Here is a 25,104-nt window from a genome sequence, read left to right on the forward strand (position 1 = left end):
TCACTATCTTTTATTTTATTGGAGTATAAGGTTTCAAAATTATTTCTAATTATCTTCTGTATTTCTGTAGTGTCTGTTGTGATTTTGCCTTTTTCATGCCGTATGCTAGTAACTTGGGTTCTCTCTCTTCTTCTCTTTATTAGCATGGCTAAGGGTCTGTTGATCTTATTTATTTTTTCAAAGAACCAATTTTTAGTTTTGTCTATTTTTTCAATTGTTTCTTTTGTTTCAATTTCTTCGAACAAATTTTTACCCCTCACATCAGGTAGAGCTCTAATCTCTAGGGTATACAAAGAACTCAAAAAGCTATACACCAAAAAAAGAAATAACCCAATCAACAAATGGGCCAAGACACTTCTCAGAAGAGGATTTACAATCAATCAACAAATATACAAAAAAAAATGCTCATCATCTCTAGCAATCAGAGAAATGCAAATTAAAACTTCTCTAAGATACCATCTCACTCCAGTAAGAGTGGCAGCCATGATGAAGACAAACAACAAGTGTTGGCGAGGATTTGGGGGGAAAAGGCACATTCATAAACTGCTGGTGGGAGTGCAAATTAGTGCAGCCAATATGAAAAGCAGTATAAAGATTCCTTGGAAAGCTGGGAATGGAACCACCATTTGACCCAGCTATTCCTCTTCTCGGACTATATCCAAAGGACCTAAAAACAGCATACTACAGGGACACAGCCACATCAATGTTTATAGCAGCACAATTCACAATAGCTAGACTGTGGAGCCAACCGAGATGCCCTTCAATGGATGAATGGATAAAAGAAGTGGCATTTATACACAATGGAATAATACTCAGCACTAAAAAATAATAAGATCATGGCATTTGCAGGGAAATGGGTGGCATTAGAGCAGTTTATGCTAAGTGAAGTTAGCTAATCCCAAAAAGACAAATCCCTAATGTCTTCTCTGATATAAGGGAAGTGACTCAAAATGGGAAAGAGGAAGAGCATGGGAAGAAGATTACCTCTACATAGGGAAGAGGCATGGGAGGGAAAGGAAGGGAGAAAGGAAATTGCATGGATGGTGGAAGGAGACCCTCATTGTGATACAAAATACATGTATGAAGATGTGAGAGAGAAAAAAAAGAATAGCATTACCCTAGATTACCTAGATTAGGTAGAGAGAAGTGATGGGAGGGGAAAGGAGGGGTTGGGGGGATAGGAAGGATAGTAGAATGAAACAGACATTATTATTATTACTGTGTGTACACGTGTGAATGCATGACCAATGTGATCCTGCAACCTGTATAATCAGAAAAAATAGAAATTATATCCCATCTGATTCAAATGTATGATATGTCAAAATCACTGTACGGTCATGTGTAACTAAGTAAAACAAATAAAAAATAAATAAAAATTTTTAAAAAAGAAAAGAAACATCAATCAGGCACAGATGGAAACGCCTGTCAATCAGCAGGATCTCCTGGCTAACACCTGTCAATCAACAGGGCCTTCTGGCCAACCCTGGATCTCAGCCAGTTCCCCCACCTATTCCAGCAGGACAAGGAACTCTAAAAACACCTTTTCCTGCCCAAGCCCTTCCCTTCCCGCCAAAGCCCCATAAAAGTCCAGTCCAGTTGAGCTCCCACGCGGTTTCTCCTCAGACCCACCTCCTGTCCTCTCTGTCTGATGGAGTTCCGTGAGCCTCAATAAAGCCTCCTTCGGCGGTCTTTTTAAATCTGCCTCCTTTGGTTGCCGCCCCATTGCCTGATCTCACAAATTATATTCAGGACCTTGTTGACCCTAAATCCAATGACTGGTGTCCTTACAAGGAAAGTAAAGACCAAGAAACTCAGAGACAGAGGCTCGGGGGTTGGGGGACATGTGACAGCAGAAGTAGAAGCTGGTGCAACACTTCTACAAGCCGAGAAATGCCAAGGACTGGTGCACCCACCCGAAGCCTCCACAGGCAAGGAAGGACCTTCCTCTGGAGCCTCCAGAGGCTGTGGGACCCTCAAGGCACCTTGATCTTGGACTTTAAGTCTCCAGGACTGTGAGAGGACTAGCTGCTCCTGGGATCCCACACACTCCCCACCTGGGGCCTGAGAGAAGCCAGTCTCCTTGAGCTGTTTTGGCTGCAGTTGATGCAAGCTGCTGGCTCCAAGGTCACCTCCATGAGCAGGAAGCAGTGGCAGTCCCAGCTGTCCAGCTGTTCAAGCCCTAGAAACTGTGGAAAGCCATCCCGGGTCACACAATCCTGCCGGGTCCAGCCAGAAGATGCCTGCCTACCGGGAAGTTGCCTTCTGCCTTAAGAGCAGTAACCCACAGGCTTGGAGCTCAGTGTACAGAGCCCAGTTGATGGCGTTTTGCTCAACCCGCCCCAGCCCCTCCCGCTCCTCCTCTTGACCAGCCCAACCGTCTAGACTCTGGGAGCTGAGAGTCCGAAGCAGCGCACTTATCGCCTTCCAGTAACCTTGGGCACAGTTGTTAGCTCCCTCTCTCCTGAGTTCCCCATCTAAACAGTAGAACCACCACTGGCCCTTTCTTGCTAGGAAGGTCAGGTGGCTATCCCATCATTGTACCCATTGTACTCAGGAATGTGCTCAAGGCAAAAGCAGCACAGACTCGGGTGGAGCCAGGTCCCTCACGATCAGCTCCCAACAAAGAAACTCATGAGGTTTCCACCCAGACGTGTGATCGGATTCCACTGCAGTTCCTCCCCCTCTCTCCTCTGCCGACGTCCCCACTTTAGTGTTTCCGGCCTTCGGGGACCTAAAGTGCCAATTATATTTTAACTATTGTGGTGTTAAGAGGTGATGGTGGAGAGCGTCAGAGTTGGCGGGAGTCACTGCAGGCCAGTGATGGGGCTCAGGGCTAGCCCTCCCATCTCCCGGCCCCCTGGTCCACGTTTACCCACCCTGTTCCCAGACACATCTCCTAATGCTTTATCAACTTTATCCAGTAGGCTAGGAGCGGTCACTCTCGGTGACCAGACATGACTCCTGCTACTCATCTTGGCTCAAAAAGTTTCTCTGAGAGCCTAAATATTCCCGTTTCTTTGTTCACCTGGAGGTCACAGGAAATGCTGTGAATCCATTCTTCCCCTGATACCTGGAGCCGGCTTCCCTTGAACTTGGATAGACAGAGTGTAAGCCCAGGATGGACGAGCTCCAGAGACAGATGCCTCGCTTGGCCGACTCAATCAAACTTCCAGTCAACCAAAGGCAGACACTACCCACTTCTCACATCTGACATGGGTTCTGCTAGATTTCTCCTATTCTATTCTCTACTTGTATGATTGGCTTTGGGGACACAGAAAGCAAACTTCATATTTGTTCCCATTAAACTTGATCTTGTTAGAATTGGACAATTAGTTATCTACCATATTAGCTATCTCCTAGAAATTCTTTCTTTTTCTTTCTTTCTTTCTTTTTTATTTATTTCTTACATACATGACAATAGTGGAGTGCATTACATTCATAATTATCCACTCACAGCACATTTTTTATAACTCTGCATATAAAGTATGTTCACAAAAATTATGCCATTATATATGAGCTCTTATTTATTTTTGCATATGATTCTTAATACACCTTTTATACCACCATTTATCATATCTCTGTTTGTATATAAGGTATGTTGACACCAAATTCATATCTTCTCCAAGAAATTCTATATCACCTAAAATGTTTCATCAGCCAATCACCAATGGCTGTACCAAGTTACCAAAAATAGACTGGATGAAGGAGGGCCCCCACAGAACGAGTCTAGAGACATCCATCCATGTCGGCACCGCCCCCTTCTAGCATGTGTGGAACACCCCCCCCAACAGCCCACCGTCATTAAGCCGACACTCTGTAGAAGGCAGCTTGGTTCTGGACATGCTGAGTTCCTGGGATCATCAAGAAAGGCCATGGAGGTTGTGTATGCAGATGTAGAGATGAGGAGACAGACGGAGACTGGGAGTCAGCCCATCTCTCCTCGTATCATCAACATAAGGATACTCGTCTTAAGCAAACTCATGAAAAAGAAAATAATCCTGCAGAGAAAGAGGATGATGAAGAAAAGAACCGGAGGCGTCTGCCTCCAGGGAAGAGAGAAGAAGTCATCGGAGAGAGAGGCAGCAAAGGAGGGTGGGGTCCAGCCACAAGGTCCAAAATAGAGTCAAGTCATAAACGGAGAAACCTGAAGCAGGTCACAGGTCACACGGTCTCTCACTTGGAGAGTGAGGTGATGAGAAATGGACTTCGGTCAGGATCTTAGCAAGTGCTTCATGAATGTTTGGCTAAATGAACGCAGCACCAGGACAAGTCCCATCGCCATTGTGAGCGTCTGACAGGTGGACACTCCCCGAGGGCAGGCTTACGGCCACGTCACTGAGGCCTGCCTCTCTAGAAGACAGCTAGGAACTGGCTTCCTGTCAACCCAATCTAAAAACAGAAGTGGGGAGTGGGGGCTCAGATGGAACTGGAGGAGCGTCTGCCCACCTGGAGGCCGGGCGTGCCCCACGAGCCCAAGGAACTCGCTGTCTCCAAAAGCTGCCTTCACTCCGAGGGTCCTCAGGAGGGTTCACAGGGAGGAAGCATCTCTGCATCAGCATCTTTAGTAAGTCCCCGTGGAAGTTAGGAAAATGAAGAGGGAGAAAATTTCTTGTAACCAAGAAAAACATGTGACCCAAATCTTAAGATGAAGAGGTGGGACAAGAGAAGGACCCTCGTATCAAGGATGAGTTCACGATGGAGGTGCTCTGCTTGGGGCTTCAGGAAAGTTCCATTTTCAATCTCCAAAAGTTCTGCCCTTTAGAAGCCTGTCCCAGTCAGCTGGCACCCAGAGAATCCCCCAGTTACCTGCCCATACTGGGGTACGCCCTCCCATGGTGCCACTCCACCCTCCATAACCCACTGTCAAATAACCACAGCAGTGAAGCGTCCATACTCCATCTGCCTCTGACCTTCGGGGTGAGGCCCCCAAGCAGGAATCCTGTCTCCTTCCTCTGTGTCCCTCCCCCAGTCCCCACCACCAGAGAACAGACATCCCGAGTCCCTTGCACCTTTGTGACTCCCCATTTGAGCAGTAGAAGTCAAAATGATCAACTTGCTGGCCAAACAGTACCCTGGGGTGCTGTCCCAGGAAAAGAGGTGCCTCCAAACTAGGTCCCAAGAGCTCCCAGAGAGAGGGGGAACTCGGCGCAGGACGGGGCGGGGGTGGCTCTTGACATACATGACGTCATGGAAAAGGATTTCCACTCATGCCAGGCAGAGGTATAGGCAGAGGTCTATCCAGGAGAGTAGGTTCATATCCAGGGAGAATGTGAGCCATCCAGAGGGAGAGGCAGCAACCCTCTGGTGGGGGTGTATATTCACAGAGGGCCAGCACGAGGGGCTGGACTGGAGACGGAGCCAGAGTGGAGTCACAATCTCACCCCTTTTCCCTGAGTTTGCACACGGCCCCGGCCTTGCCTTTGCTCAGGAGTCGCAGCCACCCCCAGAGCCTTCTGCACATCAGCAGTTCCTGGGCACTTCCTTCCACACTCGCTTCTCCCCCTTCACTCCCAGAATCCCTGCTCAAGGACACCTCTTCCAGCCCTCGTGGATCTCAGTGCTTTCCGATAACTTACGTGGCTTCTGCAGGAGTCAGGCAAATAGAGGCCGTGGCAGTTCACCGCAGGCAGAGACCCCGACTGGACGGCTCTCGGAGCTGAGCTCTGTGCCATCCTTCCCCCATAATTCCCACTCCTCTGCTTCCAAAGAGAACACTGGGGCATTAAATTAAATCAACGGTCCCTGCAAATTAGGTTTTTAAATGAAAGTGTTTTAAAAACCTTTAAAAAAAACTGGGATTCATTCCTATGGGGGATAACATTTGAGGATAAATTAGCAAGAAGGAAAGAGGAAAAGAAAGAAAGAAAAATCTTCAGTTGTCTAAAAAGTCAATTACCGTTTGAAAATGCCAAAATGAATGCGTAAAGACTCTTTTCTAGCCCACTGAGCGCGCATAAACGCTTTCTTGATAGTCACCAACCATGCAGGAATCTACTTTAAAAGCAAGAATATCCAACTTCCTAAATATGTACGCACATGTCTTTGTTTCTCAGAAACCACTATGAAGAGTGGGGTGCAGTGAATTCCACTGCCACAAAAATGAAAATATATTGGCTTCCCTACTGACTCTGGGCCAGGGGCCAACTGCCCCTGAAGGTGTGGTGAACCTGAACAGGTCCCTGCTCTTCCCGGGCTGTGATCATGGATGACATGCCTGTGACAGGTAGCTCACAAAGATCTGAGAATAAGATTTAAAACTGCACCCTCCGGGGGTAGAGTTCAGAGGTGTAGCCCGGGCACAGCACCATGCCTGAGGCCCTGGGCTCAATCCCAGTACCAAAACAACTGGAGACAAAAATACAGAACAAACGCTGTGCTGCCTTAACCAAGTTCAGTGATTCCCAAGGGCATCTGTGAGCTGTACCTTTCCCCATTGCAACATCTCCAAGGTCAGGCTTCCTTACGCTCCTCTAAGCCCTGTCAGCCAAGGGATGGTGAAGTGCTGTGTGCACCTGCAAAGCCTGCACACGGGAGCTTAACTCCAAGTCCACAGCACTAAGGGGGAGGCCTGGGGGCGAGGAGGCCGCAGGGCATTGCCTTCATGGATGGGATGGGCGCCCTTGAGAAGGAAGCGGGAGGGAGCCTCCTGGCCTGCCTCATCCACACGAGGACACAGCGTTCACCCCTTTCTCACCTTCCTCCTTGTAGGACTCAGCAAGAGCACTCTATGGGGCAAAGAAGGGCCCTCTCCAGACACTGAATCTGCCTCCATGTTGGACCTCCAGCCTCTGGAGCTGGGAGGGATCCATCTCCACTCCCTTTGAGTCACCCAGGCTGAGGGATGTTCTTACAGCAGCCGTGTGGGCTCAGACAATGGTCACAACCCAGCTGCCAGCGGGTCTGTGTGCGCATCCACCTCGTGTCAACCGCCCCTGTCCTCACCTCACTGGGCCTGCACACTGTCCCCTCCTCCCACGTTGGGTGTGATTGCCATTTATATGACTTCAGAGACATAACCGGTGCCAGGAGACAGGGTGCATGGGATCTCTCTGTACTTTCTGCTCAATTGTTCCGTAAACCTAAACTCCTCAGAAAAATAAAATCTATTCACTAAAAAGTTACTACATTAAAAAAGAAGATAGGGCTGAGGTGCAGCTCAGTGGTGGAGCGCTTGCCTAGCACACAGGAGGGCCTGGGCTCAGTCCCAGAAGTGCAAGAAAGAAAAAAGAAAAAGAAAAACCATTTTAAATAATGACATGACTCAGGATTAAACAGAATTCTCTCAGGCCCAGAGAGAAGCATTTACCAGAACAGCAGGACCAAGGCGACCAACATCCTCGGAGGAAGCACACTGACCCCAGCACAGCACCATGGGGCAGAGCCTGCAGGGACCCGGGAGGAGGTGGAGGAAGGCTTTTGTGCACAGAGAACCGGACTATCCCGACCATGGCTGCTTGGATTTTTTTTTTCAAACATGCACTGAATCTGCCAGTGCGTCTATATATTTTTTATAAAATGCCCCTATGCATTTTTTAAAAATCTAAGGTGAAAATTCCCCTGTCACTAAATGTGAAATCGAACTCTAGTAAAGAAGGCTGTCATTGTGTGATTAGCAAGACAGAAAATCAGCCTCTTGCAGCGTGCGGTGACTTACGTTCCAAGAAAAACAGACGGACGTGGAAACAGCCCGATCTGTATTCAAGCCACACTTCAGGGTAAGGATCTGCTGGTGAGTGCGAAGTACTTTGTCTTCATCAGAAGCACAATATTAAGACAGCCCCATACCCCCACCTAATCACTGGACTTTAGAGACAATTGGGTTTTCATAAAAATCAGATTCTCCTTTGGATGAGAGAGTTTCACCAACGAGGCGATTCAAAAGCTTTAAGGGGAAAGGAATCTAACCTACTTCTAAGCAATGGCGAAGCCATGGTTATTTCACGATACCCAAAAGGGATATTTGATGGAGACAAAAATGGTCTGGATATATAAATTCCAATCGATCTGGTGTTTACCTCTCGTGACCTTGTGTATATCCCAAAATGGAAAATGAATCTCCTCAAACTCTCTCCTTCTCTCAGACCATGATTGAAATCTCCTAGCAAGAGCAATGAAGAGACTGAAATTGCTTTCCCCCAAAGGCATTTAATTGTGACTATTGAACAAATCCTAAAGTTAAAGAAATAAACAGGGGAAATGTTTTATTTGTCCCGAGTAAGGTAATGACCACTTCCTGAAAGGCCGTGGAACATTTCTTCAAATTGTATCTCCAAGAGGTATACTAAGTCTGAATCCTGCATTGGCTTCCGGTGGCTGCTATAACAAGTTACCACAAACATGGGCTGAGAACAACCCAGGTCTCTTCTCTCACAGTCCTGGAGGTCAGGAAGCTAACAGGCTGCAGGTGGCTGAACCTGTCACGGAGGCCACACATTCTTTCTGACCTCCAGAGCTGCCTCCTTGATTCTTCCTCTCATGGCCTCTTCCTCCGTCTTCAAAGCCACAGCATACGACCTTGGTTCACTTGCCCCCAGCCTTCCTCTCCTGTAGCTAGCTTTCCTCTCTCTCTCTTCTAAGGAGACGTGTGACTGCATTTATGGCCCACCCATAAATCAGCCTCATCTCCCCAATCAAGACCCACAACTTCATCACTTCTGCAAAATGCCTGCTGGGATATGTCACCTTCCAGGTCCAGCAGTGACGGCCTGGACATTGTGGTGGCAGAGGGCATTTATTCAACCACTCTCCCCCACTAGCCTGTGATTCACAAGGGCCAAGAACAGCCTTTCTACCTGTATTTGCAAAGGTTTGCCCAATGCCTGGTAAAGCCCACAGTGGACAACAAAGCTTGCTGAGCAAATTTACTTATCTATCCATATTTCTTCTCATCACCGTCATTACTTTTGAATTTCCATGGCCAGAGTTTCACTGTTCTTCATGCAAAATGCAGTGTTGGTTTTACACCACGTTTTGCACGGGCTCTGTTTGAAAATGGCAAGGCGTCCATTTTAAACTGAGTTTCCTTCAAACTCTCTTTCAGTGGCTTCGGGATGGGATTTATTTTTTTCATTTCCATCGATCTTTGTTTTTCCATTCATCCTGTAAATTTTCTCAGAACACCTGTCCCAGGGTCACCAGGCCCTGGTGGGGAGTGTGTCCCAGGCATGTGGCTTCCCCAGTCAGGTGGACTCTGTGTCATATTTCAGCCACTCGTGGGTTTAATCATCCCTCTGTCGGGAAAGTTTGGATTGTGGATAAATCAAAGCAGCTTCGCGACAAAAGTCAGGGACAGACTAAGTTCCTGGGCAGAACTCTGCTTTGCAAATATATTACTCTCTCAGTCATAAACAAGGTCACCAGCAGCACCTTCCACCTTGACAAGGGACGGAAAACTTCAAAAGGAAATATTGCCCTGCAGGCAGAGAAACCCTAGCTCATCTCTCAGAATCTCTTAAAAAACATAATTTCTCTCTCATAAATTTGTCCTGGTTAACCGCAGAAGACCTGTGGGGTTTGATTTGTGGGACTAAACATCTTAAATCTCACTGCTAACCACAAGTCCCTAAGTTTCACAGTTTTTGCTGACCAGAGAGGAAATGTTGGAAGGCCCAGCTTCACAGACGTTTTTCTCGGCTTTGGCATTCTCCACCAGGGCCTGTGGAGGTGATGCTGTCATCTTTGATCACTTTGTTCAGACACAAGAATGCAAAATACTATGGCTTGTGCCCTGCTAACCTTGTGCATCCGAGCCACAGTCAGCCCATGAGGGAGAGAGGGCAGCCAGAGCCAGGAGAGGCAAGGAGAAGGTTGGGAACAGGTTTGGGGATTATCCAGACCATAAATACATGTGAGCAGAACACATTTTTCAAAATTGCCCACAGCAACATTTCCAGTCCCACATGTTCTTGTGAATCCTGCCCTTTACCTTAAAGCTGGGAAGGCTTTGTGACTGCCTCCATGAATATAATCCAGAAGAAGTGCGACTTCCAGGGCTGTATTAGTCTGTTTGTCATTACTGTAACAAAATACCTGAGGCAGATACTTTTAAAGAAAAAAAGGCTTATTTGCCTCACAGTTCTGGAGATTCAAGAGCTTGATGGTGGCATCAGCTCAGCTCTGGCAAGGACCATGTGGTAATTACAAAGGAAGTAGTATGTGAGAGAGGGAGCCATCACATCATCAGGCAGGAAGAAAGAGACTCAGGGGTCAAGCTCAGATTTCTGTAACAACTTGGGAGCTCAGGGCCCCATGGGAGATAACTTGGGTCTTCTGAGGGCAGCTACCTGAGGACCCCCCACTAGCCTGCCTTTCAAACATTGCACACCACCCCCTCCACCACTCTGGGGACCAAGCTTCAGACACAGGAGACTTCAGGGCCACCAAAATCACACAGCATAGCAAGGGCTGTGTAGTGAAGGACAGAACTTCTCTCTCTCTCTCTCAAGCACAGGTTGTACACGCCCTAGAAACCAGCCACCACATGGTTTAAAGCCCAGGCCACATGGAATGTGCCATCCAAGAGACCCAGGTGAGGTTTCAGCCGGCATCAACTCTAGAGTGACCACGAGAGCCTTCAGCAGAGTCCCGTCCAGCCGCCCACCCTCCCTAGCAGATGCTGCAGGGAGCACACACTCGTGTGCCCACCAACTCCTGCACAAATTGCAGGTTTGTGAGCATATGGATGGCCAGCTTTGAAGGCCAGAGTCTGGGGTAATGTGTTCTTCTGGTGGAGTCAGTGGGTCTGCAGGCAGAGACCAAGACGGGGACAAGGGAAGCAAATGGGTGGAACCCAGGGACCAGACAGAGAAAGTCAGAGCCAGAGGGGACCCAGCGGGCGGAGCGGCACTGACTCAAATCATGGGACCCAAAAAGATCATGAGTTCCAGAATCCTCTAGTCCTCCAGCTGTCGGGGAAACCATCACGGGTTTGATCAACTGCATTGAGAGTTAGTCCTTCCTGGTGAAAGAGCGGACAAATGCAGCAGTGGAAAGACAGGTCTAGAGAAAGGCCACGTATTCTGGCTTCCTGAGGCGCTAATTAGAACAAAGCGTCCACTGGAAGGCCAGGCCCGTCAGCCGCACATCTGCATGGCCAACGCCTGGTCTCCAATCCTAACTTGTACTGTGTACAAAAATTAGCTCAAAAATGCACCCGAGACCTCCTGATAAATGAGACAATAGCTTCCAGGAGAAAACAGAGACTATTCTCACAGGAGAAAAATAACTCTTGCAGAGAACATCAAAACTACAACCTACAAGGTACATTGGCCTGCAGTGAAATTAAGAACTTTTATCCAGCAAAAGGCACCACGAAGAGGTTGAAAAGATGAGCCACAGGCTGAGACATGTGTGTTGACAGAGGGCTTGTACAGACATGTACAACTCCTACAAATCATAAAGGAAGAAAGGATTTTTCAAATAGGCTTAGACTTCACAGGAAAACACCAAAGAGGACCATCATCTAACCAAACCTATGGAAGTCATCAGCCCCTCACTCCACGCTAGAAAGGTGCCGCGCACACCCCAGGAGGGCGGAAACCCAGAAGAGGATAACACCTAGGGCTGGCGTCAAGGGGGAGCGCTGGCCGTGCTACTGATGCTGAATATGCAACTCCCCGAAAACCCAGGGTTCCCTTCCTCCACATATGGCCAAGAGAACTGGGTGCTTAGGTGTACCAAAAGACAACTGCGATTCTCCACACTTTATTTGTAATGCCCCCAAGCTGGAAGCAACCAACTGCACGCTAACAGTAGAACAGGCGTCAATACTGTGGTCCACTCATACGGGGCAGTGCTTCCCCATGGAAAACTAGACACCAGGGAGGCCGAATCTCACAGGTACAGAGGTGAGTGAAAGTGAGCCTCACAGAAGGCTGCAGGCTGGACACACAGCATGGGAGCATCATGAAGGGCACAACCAACCAAAGGAGACCTAAGGCAGAAGTGCTGGGCATTGGTCACCCACAGGTGCCAACTTGAGTGGGTTAAGTGACACAGACGGCTGGTGAAGGTTGCTTCTGGGTGTCTCTGGGGGTCTCTGGAAGAGATTCACATTTGAATCTGCAGCGAAGAGCATCTGCCCTCACTCAGGGTGGCAGAGCACCACCCATTCAGCTAGGGATCTGGATAGAGCAAAGAGACCTGGAAGGGCAAGTTCTCCCCTCCTGGAGCTGGACTCCCTTCTTCCCCTGCCCTGGGACCCCAGAGGCCAGGTTCTCCTGCCCTTGGACTCCAGGACTTTAGTGGACCAGGTTCTGAGGCCTTCAGCCTTGATTGAGAGTCACACCACCAGCCTCCCTGGTTCTGCGACCTGTTACCTTGGCCTGAGCCACACTGCTGGCACCCCAGGCCTCCAGTTTGCAGATGGCCTATCACGGACTCCTCAGCCTCTGTAGCCACACAGCCCAACTCCCCTGCCAGATCCTCTCTTGTCTAGCTAATAACTATCTATCCATCCATCTATCATCTACCTATCTATCTATCTATCTATCGATACACCCTCGTGCTTCTGCCTCTAAGACCCCTGACCAGAACAGGTGGTCCCCTGTGGGGGGAGCTGTGCAGGAACAATGGCTACTGACTTACGAAAGAGGCATGAGGGACCTTCTGGGGGCTGGAAGCATCTTCTACCTCCATCTCAGAACAGAGAACACACACATGCATAACCATCTACAAGTACACCAACCTGTCACCTTCTGTACCATGTATGGTATACCTCAATGCACATTTGTAACACTTAAATATTTAATTCAGGACATCTCTTAAGCTCAATATAAACACAAACTCAAGCTTACGAACTGTTATGGTTTATATTTGGTGTCCCCCAAAAGCTCATATGTGAGAAAATGCAAGAAAATTTAGAGGTGAACTAACTGGGCTATGAGAGCCTTAACCAATCAGTGCATTGATCCCTGGTGGGGATTAACTGGGTGGTGGCTGAAGGCAGGTAGGTGTGGCTGGAGGAGGTGGGCCACTGGAGGGTGACTTCAAGTATCTCCTTTGTCTGGCAAGAGGAGTCTTTCTCTCTCTGCTTCCTGGTGCCTTGTCCCCAGCTGCTTTTCTCTCCGACACCCTTCCTCCCTGACGTTCTGCCTCACCTCAGGCCCTGAGGAATGGAGTGGGTCATCTGTGGACCAAGACCTCTGAAACCACGGGTGCCGAATAAACTTCTTCTCTTCGACAATTGTTCTTGTCAGGTCTTTTGGTCACAGGGGTGAAAAGGCTGACTAAAACAGGTACCAAAACTACACAGCAGTCCAGGGTGACAAGGTATGACCCTGCGGTCCAGGGCTTCTTAAGATCACCAACAAAATGACACCAGACATGTTTAGTCATTTCATAAAATTCATGCACGTCTGAGAACCAATACACACAGCCTGGGTGCTGTCCGTCTCCATTTTAGAAATATGTGGAATGGGGTCTGGAGCTTGAAAGCTCCTGTGGTCATCAGCCGTGAGAGCGCAGCGCCCCCCAGCCTCAGCAGCCTTGGCACAGCGCCGTTTGTCCCAGGGTTTTCAATTCTCCCTCATTCTGAAGAGTAGCTTTGCTGGTGCAGCAATCTTGGTTCCCTGTTATTCTCCTTCCCAGTCCTCCTGGCTTTCAGGGTCTGTGCTAAGAAGTTATAAGGGGTTCTATTGGTTTGCCTCTAAATGTGACCTGATGTTTCTCTCTTTAAGCTTTTAAAATTCTTCCTTGTTCCACATGTTGGGCATTTCAACTAAACTGTGTCATGGAGAGGTGCTTTTTGATCTTGTCTGTTTGGGGTTGTGAATGCATCCTGTATCTGGATGTCCATTCTCATTCTCCAAGTTTAAGAAATGTTCTGTTGTTGTTTCCCTGAAGAGGTTATCCAGGCCCAAGCCTGAATCTCACATCTTTCTTCATCTCCAGTGATTCTTAAATTTTGTTTCGTGATGTTTTCCCAGCTCCCCCCCTCTCAGGTGTTGTCCTTGAAGGGTTAACTTGCCCAAAACAGTGAGAGAAAAAGCTGCTTTATGTGAACTTCTGCAGACTGGGAACTTCTGAACCCCTCCCCTTACATGCTGAGTATAAAACTCTGAAACTCCCTGAGTATAAAACTCTGAAAATCCCTCAGGGGATTGATTGATTACAGCAAAGGCTGTGCCCTCTGAACCTGGCTGCAGCCAAGTAAAACTGTTTCCTGCTGTCTTCAGTGCCTTGCCTCCCCTGCCCCTACGATAACACTAGGGAGGTAGAAAAGTTTAGAATCTGCAAAATGTGAACAGAGAGAATTCAGAAGAGATGTAGCAAGTGATGGTTATAAAGGAGAAGAAAAGAATAGAAAATTAAAGTGAAGGGGGAGAGAGAGGGGAGAGAGGATTTGGCTATTAGTGGGAGAAGAAAGGAAAGTAAGAGAAACAAACAAACAAAATCAAAATAAGCAAACCCTAACCTTCTCATCAAAAGACAAGTTGAGGAAAAATAACCACATTTTTAAAATGCTAAAAATTGAAGGGGAGAATATATGTCCACAAACTAATCAGCACGGCAGAACACCAAAAAAAGGGGAGAAGGGGTTCTTAATGAAAAAGGGAAGAATCATCTCCACTTCTCCTCTGAGGTGGTCAAAACAGTCAACAAGAACGGATGGTCATGTCTGTACCCAGTTGTTCCTTTCTGTTTCTTCTTGGGTAAGAGAGAGAGAGAGAGAGAGAGAGAGACACCCCACAAGGGCTGAGGGCTGTTGACCCTTCCCGTTTCTGTGCTGCTCACTGAGCTGCCTGAGCTGGTTGAAATGGCTCTCGGCTTCCCTTCTCACCAGGATGAGAGAGGACACAGGGAGAAGTTCTGTCAACTGACGTTTTGTCGGCACAGACCAGATCAATGCTCCCCCAGGGGCTGGGGCTTGAATCTAACCAGGCCTCAGGGGCTTGGTTGAGTGGTGTCTGCTCTGGAGCCAGCCTAGAGCCTGGCAGATGCTAAGCTCTGCAGGGAGTCCACACCTCAGGGCCTCCCAGGGATTCTACTCGGGGAGCAGAAGAACCCACCCTCCACACATTCTTCTCAGACTTAGTCCCAGTGTCTTCATACCCACCTGTTCAGATTGCTCACCCACTTGCGCTGGTCCTGTGAGCCTCCAGACTCCAAGGAGAAGAGAAGTGGACTCCCTTTGCTTTTCCACCTTGAATTTCCCTGGGCACAGTCTTCTCTGTGCCTGTTTCAATCACATTCTGCTGGACACAGCCTAGGCCGCATGCCAGGACAGTGTGGCCGTGTCTGCTGGGATCTCCAGGGTCCACACAGCAGCAGCAGCAGCAGCAGTGTGGTCACCTCAGGGTGGCCCAGCCTCGGCTCTGCATGACCTGCTGAGAAACAGCATACTTTTCAAGCACCAGTGCACAATGAAGCCTAGGAATCAGCTAAGGTCAGCCTGCTTTTCTGATCTCAGGTTTTTCTGCACCAAACTTAGCTATTGTGTTTCTCTCTGTGTTCTCCCTCCCTCTGTGGTGAACCAGCACTGCTACTGCTGCTCAATCAGCTTGGCCCAATAGACTCTTCTTTGTTCAATGCACCTGGATTTCTGAGTCTCTAAGACACTCTGACTATGCAATATTGAATTTTAGTGAAACCCGTCTTTTATCCACCTCACTAAGAAGCAGCACTCCCAGTGCTTGAATCCGAAGCCATGGAACAACTAGGAATGCAGCTTCCTCTACTCCACTATCTTGAATCCCCCCCCCCCGCCCACACGGTTAATTTTTCAGTTAACATTTCAAAACTGCTACTCTGTGATCTTTTGCCTCGAATAGTGTATTAGTATTGCTTGGGATACTATAACAAAACAAGAAACATTTATTTTCTCACAGTTCTGAATGTTAGAAGTCCCAGATCAAAGTGCTGGCACCCTGTGACTTGGTGCCTATCATTACTTTGGAGAAATTCTCATCCATCATCCCTTCAACAATTTCCTGTGACCCAGTGACCCATTTTCTCTCTCTTCTCCTTTTGAGATTCGAGTTACACATATTTCATGCCTCTTCGTGGGGCTCCATGTCTCTCTGGTGCTCTGCTGTTTTCTCTCTGTGTCTTAAGAAAACCTGCCTCACAATGCAGACCCGGGAGGCCAGAGCTGAAGGAAAGACATGGAGCCCTGTATCCTCCTCACCTCCCTGCCCTGTGGACCAGACGCCATAGAGAGAGCGCATCACCCTCAGAACACTGGGGAGGACCTACTGCATTTGGGGGAAGGGACCAGAAAGAACCCTCTTGCCCAATGGAGGAGCAGGAATAAGTCCTGGGCTCAGACCATTAGAGACCCCAGCCACTGGGAGCAGGACGGTGTCACCGGGAAGGTTCCCTCCCAAGACCTAGGGACACAGCCCTGCTGAAGACTCAGGCTGACCTGAGAGCAGCAGAGGACACGCCCCCCCTCCCAGCCGGGCAATCTTTAGATAACCAGCAAAACTGGGATGGGAAAGGGTGGAGGAAACCCTCTCTGAAGTGCCTAAGAGAAGGGCTGAAGCTGAGGTGGTCCCAGATAGAGGCTTGGGGTTCTCTTCTGCCGGCCCCCCAGAACCACAGCTGGGCTCACTGGACCCCAGAGCATGAGACAATGGCAGCTCCCCAGCCCCTGCCTTGGCAGGCGCCATTCCCAAGGAGTAGCTCTTCCTTGAGAGCACCCCACGGGGTCTGTGGAGGGTCCATGAGGGGGCACAGGTCCCACCCCAGCCCACACCAGGCTTTAATTGCTCCTGAGAAATTTAAGCTGATCTCTTCGGACTTCCTCCTCCAGCGCCTGGTAGCCTCTGCCCAAGGTAGCAAGTGCCCCGTGGCACCCCTCTCTGCAGCATTCCCAGCTTCCCTTAGACCTCTGCTCAGTCGGTTGCCCTGTGGTTTCAGCTTCCTAATGAATTCAAGAAACGTTGGAGCTGGGCCGTCGAGTAACATTGCTGCTGTTGTAAAGCTAGGAGCCATGTTCCTTCCATGTTGCTATGCCCCAAGCAAAAGCTGGAGTAGCCTTCATTGAAGGTGCATATTCAAGAAAGATAATCTTCATTACAACCTATCAACAAAAATATGGCAAAAACTTAGGGGACTATCAAAAGGGAAAGAGTAAAATGAATGTGGTGTATTTGTACCCTGGAAAACTGGCCCACATGGAAAAGATTAAGACAGGGTATACACACTGGCAGAGACAGCCATGCTGTACAAAGTTTAAAATGGAACACAGGAAGTGCAGTAACCTGCTTAAGGAAAAGAAGAATTCTACTTGTGTTGATTTGTTATGCGCACAGGAAAACATCTACTAGGAAATAATCTGAAATATTAACACTCTACTCCATTCTGCCACATAACGGCTTCTCTTAAAAACACATAGTTGTTCCAATGTATTTGATACATTAGGGAACATTTTCAGCATAACAAGAATTTTTCATTTGCTTATGTTGCAATTTTTGTCCACAAGAAATACTAAATGAATGCAGAAGTCTGCCCCCTGCCCAGCTGAGCCCCAGGGAGCACATAAAACACATGGTGCAATTGCTCCCCTCAAGCATCTCCTGGTTGTTTCCAATGCCTGGTGTTCAGAGCGCCCCTACCCCACCTGCTGCTCTGACCACAGGTGACCCCCAGCACCACTTCATGGTCATCCAGGAGCGAGAAAAATTCAGAAAGGTCAAGGGCCAGAGTGATTGTAGCATTTACACATTTCTGAAGCATTCAGCGATTGTGCAATGGCACTACTCTCTTTACGGGGTGCTGATGTTTGTTTAACATGTGGAGTGTTACTTCTCTATGCCATTGTTCACATCAGCCCTGTGGCTTTTATTGCAAGATTTTGCTTCAAATGGTGATGTTTAGGAAAACCCATGTCAAATTAGAGCAAAGTGGACTATAGATTCTGGGAGTGAACTATCTCACACATTCATATTACAGAGCTAAATAAAAACCAAGCCAAAGAAAAGCTAAGAAACAGGGGGCGAAGAGCTGAGCCTGGGGGCATCCTCCCTGGGACTGTGGGGCCAGTCCCTGGAGGAGCGTGTCACGCTGCCCGTGATTCCTGAACATTCCCCAGGTTTGGGTAATGGTGTGCACTTCCCTCTTCCCAGAGTCTGGTTACACCTACCAGTGTGCTAACGGCTCTGTGCGGTTCTCCAGCAAAGAAACCTGGCCACTGGATAACCTGGAGTTTCTAGAACACCCAGGACATGAAACACTTGGTAGGTGGATCATCCCTGGGTATTGCACGGGAAGACACAGGGACCAGCAAAATCTACACATCTAACCTCATGTTATTAAATGAGTGAACGCATGAGAGTCTGAAAGACAGGAAGAGTGCACTTAGGTGGCATTGAAAGGGAAGGAGGTAAGGGGGGAAGACTCCCCGTGAGGATGGTCCCAGACAGAGGCTTGGGGTTCTCTTCTGCCAGCCTTCCAGAACCTGCAGTTGGGCTCATGGACCACAGAGCACGAGGCAGTGGCTGCTCCCCACCTCCGCCTTGGCTGGCGCCAGTCCCAGGGAGTAGCGCTCAGTGAGTTCAGGGATCAGGGCCACGGTACACTTGCTGTCACAGCCAAATGTCTACTTCTTTGACCCGAGAACTCCCAGGTCACCTCCTCTGTCAATTAACTTGAAAGAATTTTTTTCCCAACTTTAGTGAGGTGTGGTTGACAAATGAAAACCCCATGTATTTAGCATGTCCTAGGTGATGTTTTGAGAAAAGGATACACTGTGAAGTGACCATCACAATCAAGCCAATGACAGTGGTCACCCCTCGGAGCTGCCCTTTTGTACATTTGGTGAGAACATTGCCATCTACCTTCTCAGCAAATTCCAAGTGTGCAACACAGTATCGTCGACCATAGCCACCCTGCTGGACATTAGGTCACCAGAACTTGCTCTTCTAGGCCTGAAAAGTGGGCAGATCCCTGCAAAGGTGCCCTGTCATCAGCATCTCCCTGTTTCCTGCCTGGATTTCAGGTGACATGTTCCCTGTGGCTCAATGACACACTTTCACCCACCAATGGTCCATTTATTCCTAACACTGAAGGAAATGCTCAGCCCAGGCGGCAAGCTCTAAGCAGGGTCCTTTTGAAAGACGGCCGCGTGCAGGCCTGGGTGTGTGAAGCTGGGCCTCCCCAGCAGCACCACCTCTCAAGGGGCCCAACAAGCTGGCTCTGCAGGAAGTGTCCCTGCCCCAGGGGGGAACTTCAGGGCACCAGCACCTCACAGCCCACACCTGCAGCCAAGGGGCTCCTTCTCTGTGCCCTCAGTGTGGGGACTCGAGGGTCTGGAATTGGCCCTTCTCCAAGGGTAACCATGTCCTGCAAGGACCATTTAAGTCTCTGTAACTTCTGGCAGCCTCCAATGCTCTGCGACCTTCCCAGCCTGGAGAGGGAGAGGAATTCTGTGCGCAGAGGTGCATGGGAAGTAGGTTTGCTAGCCACATTCAGACCAGCACCAGGGACACGTGGCTCAAGCTGTGACACTTTAGAAAGAAACGACCCAAAGGCTGATGTCCCCCGTGACTTAGGCTCTGGCCTCTGGCTGGTCTTTTTACTTGTGTGGCTTTCCCCACCAACTGGAAGGTACCGCTGAGCAGACACCCACTATCCTTCTGGGCCCACTGCCACAGACCCAGGCAGAGCTGGTGCTCAGAGGTGCTGGACAAGTGCCGGCCATGCTCTCACAGCCGTCCCTCGTTCTAAGGAGGCAATCCAGCCCCCTTTCCATGGCGTCTTTCTCCCCAGGATTTTCAGATGGGAAGTGAGACTTTCTAGACCTGATTAGAGTGAGAACTGGCATCACCTGGGCAGAGCAAGCCAGGGCAGAGCGTGGGCTCAGGAGGAGCGGCTTCTAGTCCATCTCCTGACTCCACAAGCCTTCATTTGTCACGAGGCCATTGTCACCAGCACATATTCTGACATCATTCACACCAGGCAGGACCCCAGCTCTGCCCCTTGTTGTGACCTTGAGAGATCACATGACCCTTGGGTCTCAGTATCCCCACCCTTTGGTTGAGGTGGGCACGGAGCAGGTGGGGCATGAGGAGGAGGAGGGAGAAGCCCTCAGGCATCACTAAAGGCACAAGCTACTGATAGAACTAGGGGCTCCCCACAGCCCCGTCACACGGTGCTCCCAATGGAGGTCAGACTCTCCACCAATTATGCTATTTCCCAGAAACAAAACATACCCCCAAAATAACCACGATTTTATGATTATTAATTACTTGCAAGGTACCAGGACATTGTTCTGAACTGTAAATATTATTTTGAATTTTTACAATAATTCCGTGAGATACGTTTCATCATAATCCTCATTTTACAGGTGAAGAAATCTGAAAACAGGGAGATTAAGTCATTTTTCCATTGCATATTTGCATGGCTAACAAGCAGCAGAGACCCAGGCCCAGGCTGTCTGGCTGTGGGCCCTTCACCCGGGGCCACCTCTCCAGGGACTTCGGTCACTCACTCCCACAGATCTGCTAAATTATCCCACACATAGAAGACATTTCAATTTTATTTTAATTACTAAGGAGAAGGGGGAAAGTATATTATTTCCCAGCATTAACCAGACCATTAGAAAAAAAAATCCATCTGTCTGTGCCTCAATCCAGTCAGAAATTAGTAAAAAGAAATTCAAGAGCGAAAAAAAGCATTTAAAATATGCAATTGCCAATAATTCTACATGACTTAAGAAAGCCTACAGCTAAAAATAATGTTTGGATCTAATCTTGAATTACAAAGGGATAAATTAACTCCCCCGGACTGCAGAAGGCTGGAAAGTGCCCCTAGTTGTCCTGTTATTTTTCAATCTGTTCAAACTGAAAACAAACCAAAAACCTGCAAGAGACCGATTTCAGACATCTTACTGATGTGACATCTAATGGCATCGTGGGCGTGGTGGCTTCCCTGTCTCCTTCCTCGGCCACACAGCTGTGTCAGAGCAGGGGACCTGGAGGGAGGTCAGGGCCTGTGCAGCTGGACACAGCAAGGCCAGGCATTGCTGCCGCGGAGCTCACAGGCAGGGACCCTGCAGCCTGGAGAGCCAAGGGCAAGCTCAGGCCAGGGGCAGGGGGAGCCCACAGCCGAGAAGAGGGAGGAGGAGAGCACCGTCAGCCAGAGCCCCAGCACAACGTCCAGAGACTCCATCAGAGTCGGACAGAAACTCACCCTAAAAAGCTGTGCCTGTCAGTATGCCCATGACCCAAGCCCGGAGTGGGGGAGGGATCCAGTCAACAAGCCAAGGAGACAAGGGCGGAAAGTCAAGCAGGGAAACTGAGCTCCCGGTAGGTGGTTGAAAACTGCAGGGGGCTGACAGGCAGAGGGGTTCACACCACACAGGGCTTAGGCTGCGGCTGAGTAGGGCCTTCATCCTGCAAATGTCAGCTACTGCCACAGTTACTATCTTTAAATACAGCTGCCCAGGTAGGTAACGAGTCTGATGCAGAATGATTCAATGCACCCAAGTCACCAAGTAGAAAGGGGCAGGGACTGCAGGAAACTGTGCCTTGCCTCCTTGTCCCAGGCTCCCTCTTCTTTAAGCCCTGAACCCCTGGCCTCTGGGCCTCCCAGAACCACAAGCCCAGCCTCCAACTGCAAGCAGCCTCCTGCAGGATCCTGCGGAGCTGTTCTGCCCGTCATGACAGGTGCTCACTGAAGGCCTGTGGATGAATGAGGAAACCAGGGCCCCTCCAGGGGGACTGCAGAGCTCCCAGCCCTGGCCGGCTCCCTCCCGCTGAGGCCCTGGCTGTGACTATTGGAGGGATAGACTATAGGGTCAGAGGTCTGCTTCCAGGAGAAGCCAGATACCCAGATCCCAGATGGCGACCCCCGAAATTTCAATGTTGCCTTGTGTGTTAGATACTGCACACACCAGACACCACCAGCTAGAACCCATCCCAAGAATTAGTCCACTTAACAGACTCCTCTTCGGGCAAGCATCTTTTTGTTGTTGTTGTTCTAATCACTTGTCCATGACAGTAGAATGCACCTGGACACATCATACATAAATGGAGCATAACTTCTCATTCTTCTGGTTGAACATGATGTAGAATCCCACCAGTCATGTGATTAAATATGTACATAGGGTAATAATGTCTGATTCATTCTACTTTCCTTTGTACCCCCATACCTCTTACCTCCTTTCACTCCCCTCTGCCTTTACAAAGTACCTCTATTCTTCCCTAGCTCCCCCACCTTATTGTGAATTAGCATCTTCATATCAGAGAAAATATTCAGCATTTGGTTTTTGGGGGGATTGGTTATCTCACTTAGCATGATATTCTCCAGCTCCATCCATTTACCTGCAAATGCCATAATTCTTCTTTAAAGCTGAGTAATATTCCATTGTGTATATATGCCACATTTTCTTTATTCATCTGTTGAGGGGCACCTAGGTTGGTTCCATAGCTTAGCTACTGTGAATTGAGCTGCTATAAACATTGATGTGGCTTCGTCACTGTAGTATGCTGTTGTTAAGTCCTTTGGGTGTAAACCAAGGAGTGGGGTAGCTGAGTCAAATGGTGGTTCCATTCCAAGTTTTCTGAGAATCTTCCTACTGTAATGGTTCATTTCCGTAGTGGCTGCACCAATTTGCAGTCCCACTAGCAGTGTATGAGTGTGCCTTTTCCCCCACATGCCAATATTCATCATTACTTCTCTTCTTGATAATTGCCATTCTGATTGGAGTGAGGTGAAATCTCAGTGTGGTTTTAATTTGCATTTCTCTAATTGCTAGAGATGTTGGACATTTTTTCATGTATTTGTTGATCAACTGTAGTTCTTCTTCTGTGAAGCGCATGTTCAGTTCCTTAGTCCATTATTGATTGGGTTATTTGTTTTTGGTGTTGAGTTTTTTCAGCTCTTTACATATTGTGGAGATTAGTGCTCTGTCTGAGGTGTGTGTGGTAAAGATTTTCTCCATTCTGTAGGCTCTTCTTTTCATGTTCTTGATTGTTTCAATACGTAGGGTGATAATGTGCCGTTACCTCCTTGTCCCAGGCTCCCTCTTCTTTAAGCCCTGAACCACTGGCCACTCGAGCAAGCACCTCTTTGTTAGTAAGAGTCAAGTGATGTCCCAGTGATAATCACAGGTTCTATAAATACCTTTATGCCCCTGAAATGCTCTTTTTTCACACCCTTGCTTACTCCACCATTTTGCTTCTAATTCGAAACCAGAAAAGAAAGCCCAGGAGGTCCCAAATATCCTGAAATCCCAAAGCAGCAGTCCATGCCTTCTCTCCAGAGCTGTCACAAAGTGGACACTGGGAAGGACTGATGCCAGAGAACATTCCCCACACAGTGTCATCAGCTGCAGACATCGGGGTTCTAGAAGGATAATCGCTCTCACCCTGAGCAGGAGAGTAAGCAAGTTCTTGGAGGAAGGCGATCTTTGGAATTTCTGCCTGTGCATCTGCTAGTGAGCTGTGTCCACTGGTGTCTGGTGAAACCTGCAATCCTGACAGACTCGGGGGATAAAGGGAAAATCCTGGGATAATTTCAAGCCCCAGTGGAAAATATTTTTTAAAGTAAAAAGGGGAATCTACTTAATAGAATGCTAAGAGGCTCTGATACACAGAGGGGAAAAGATTCGTTTTAAATAGGCGAGGTACATGTAACACCACAAAAGACCCAGACAAAATGTACAGCTCTTGGAGAGCCACTTAAGTGCCTGTGTTGAGTTGAATCTTTGACTTCTGTTTCAGATCAAAGCCACAGTCATCTACATCGTGTGGAGTGAGATCTCCCACAGCACTGCCGTGTGCTCTGCTGGTCAGCTTGAGTAACCAGTTTCTCCCAGGCATAGCTCTGAAAGCCTCCTTGTGGTCCCAAATATCCTGAAATCCCAAAGCAGCAGTCCATGCCTTCTCTCCAGAGCTGTCTCCTTGTGCATCTCATAAGGAAGACAGGTCAGTAAGGGTGAAGTTCAGCACCTTGTTATAGGTGGACCCCAGAAAACTCGATGAAGGCTCAGGACAAAGTCAGCATGGCCAGCTGAGCTCCCCGCCCTGAGCGAGACACAGTGGCAAGATCCCAGTGGGTCTTGGTCCCAGCTGCGATTTGGTGCCAATTAGTGGGCACACCCCTTTGGGACTGAGTATCAGTAGGAATGCTTTGGTCCTGTGGCTGGGACTCCCAGGACCTTCCATTCTAACTGCCCAATCCACAGAAAATGAGTCACAAAATATTAAGGACTCGGGGACTCGCCCTCCATCTCTCCACGTCTGCAAAGTGAAGTGATCCACTTTGCATGACCCACTTTCTTTGATCTGCGATGTCATAGTAGAAATTGCACCTGAAAAAGTTGGACAGGCAAGGGAGCCTTCATTCAAGACTATTGCAAAAGGGGCCAGGACCCAGTCTGAACTCAACTGTGCTGAAACCCAGAAGGTGCCAAGGGCTGGGGCGAGGGGAAGAGAAGGGGCCTCTGCGTCTGCTGATTTCCTTGGCCCACAGGGAAAGCTGATGCCAGAGTACGTGACAGGTGACAGTTCACAGCATGGAGCAGGGCACCTGCAGGGGTTAGGCTCCACCTCCCAGGAATGCCACCACTTGTTGTGGGTGCACTTCCAAGAGATGACTCTCTGGTCCTTGAGAAAGACATTCCTGGGTTGTGACTCTGGAAAGAGGGCTTTTGAGATATTTATGACCCAAAGGGGAAGAAAGGGATTTATAATTACAAGTGTCCAAGGAAGGGAGGTGGGGCCAGAGTAGAGGAAGCCCATCTGAGGCCAGCTCTGCTGAGGCAGCCAAGGTCATTTGGGGCCCCTCAGCATCAGCCTCCCTCCTTGATGGCCCAAGCTTCAGTCCACTCCATGTGAGAGGTGGGGACCATGCAGAGAGTGAGGGTGGTAGCCAACCGCCTCATGTCCAAATTTGTGCCACATCCCCACAGAGTTCTGGTGCTTGAGCAAGATAAAAGGAGTTTGGCTGAAAGCAGAGGTAGACATGGTGCAGGTGTGACTAGTGGTGGCCAGAAGGGGAGAAGCAGCAGTCATTTAGGGGCCCTTATTTCAGCCAGAGAACAATTGTCTGAAAGCAATTTGACTAAAAGCAAATTAGTCAATATGATAAGTTTTTTTCAACTGTAATATTCCCAGTCTTTTCCCAAGTGCCTTAGCCTTTGTTTCCCCAAAAGCAGAG

This window comes from Urocitellus parryii, chromosome 7 (assembly GCF_045843805.1).
Source record: "Urocitellus parryii isolate mUroPar1 chromosome 7, mUroPar1.hap1, whole genome shotgun sequence".
NCBI classification, from domain to species: Eukaryota; Metazoa; Chordata; class Mammalia; order Rodentia; family Sciuridae; genus Urocitellus; species Urocitellus parryii.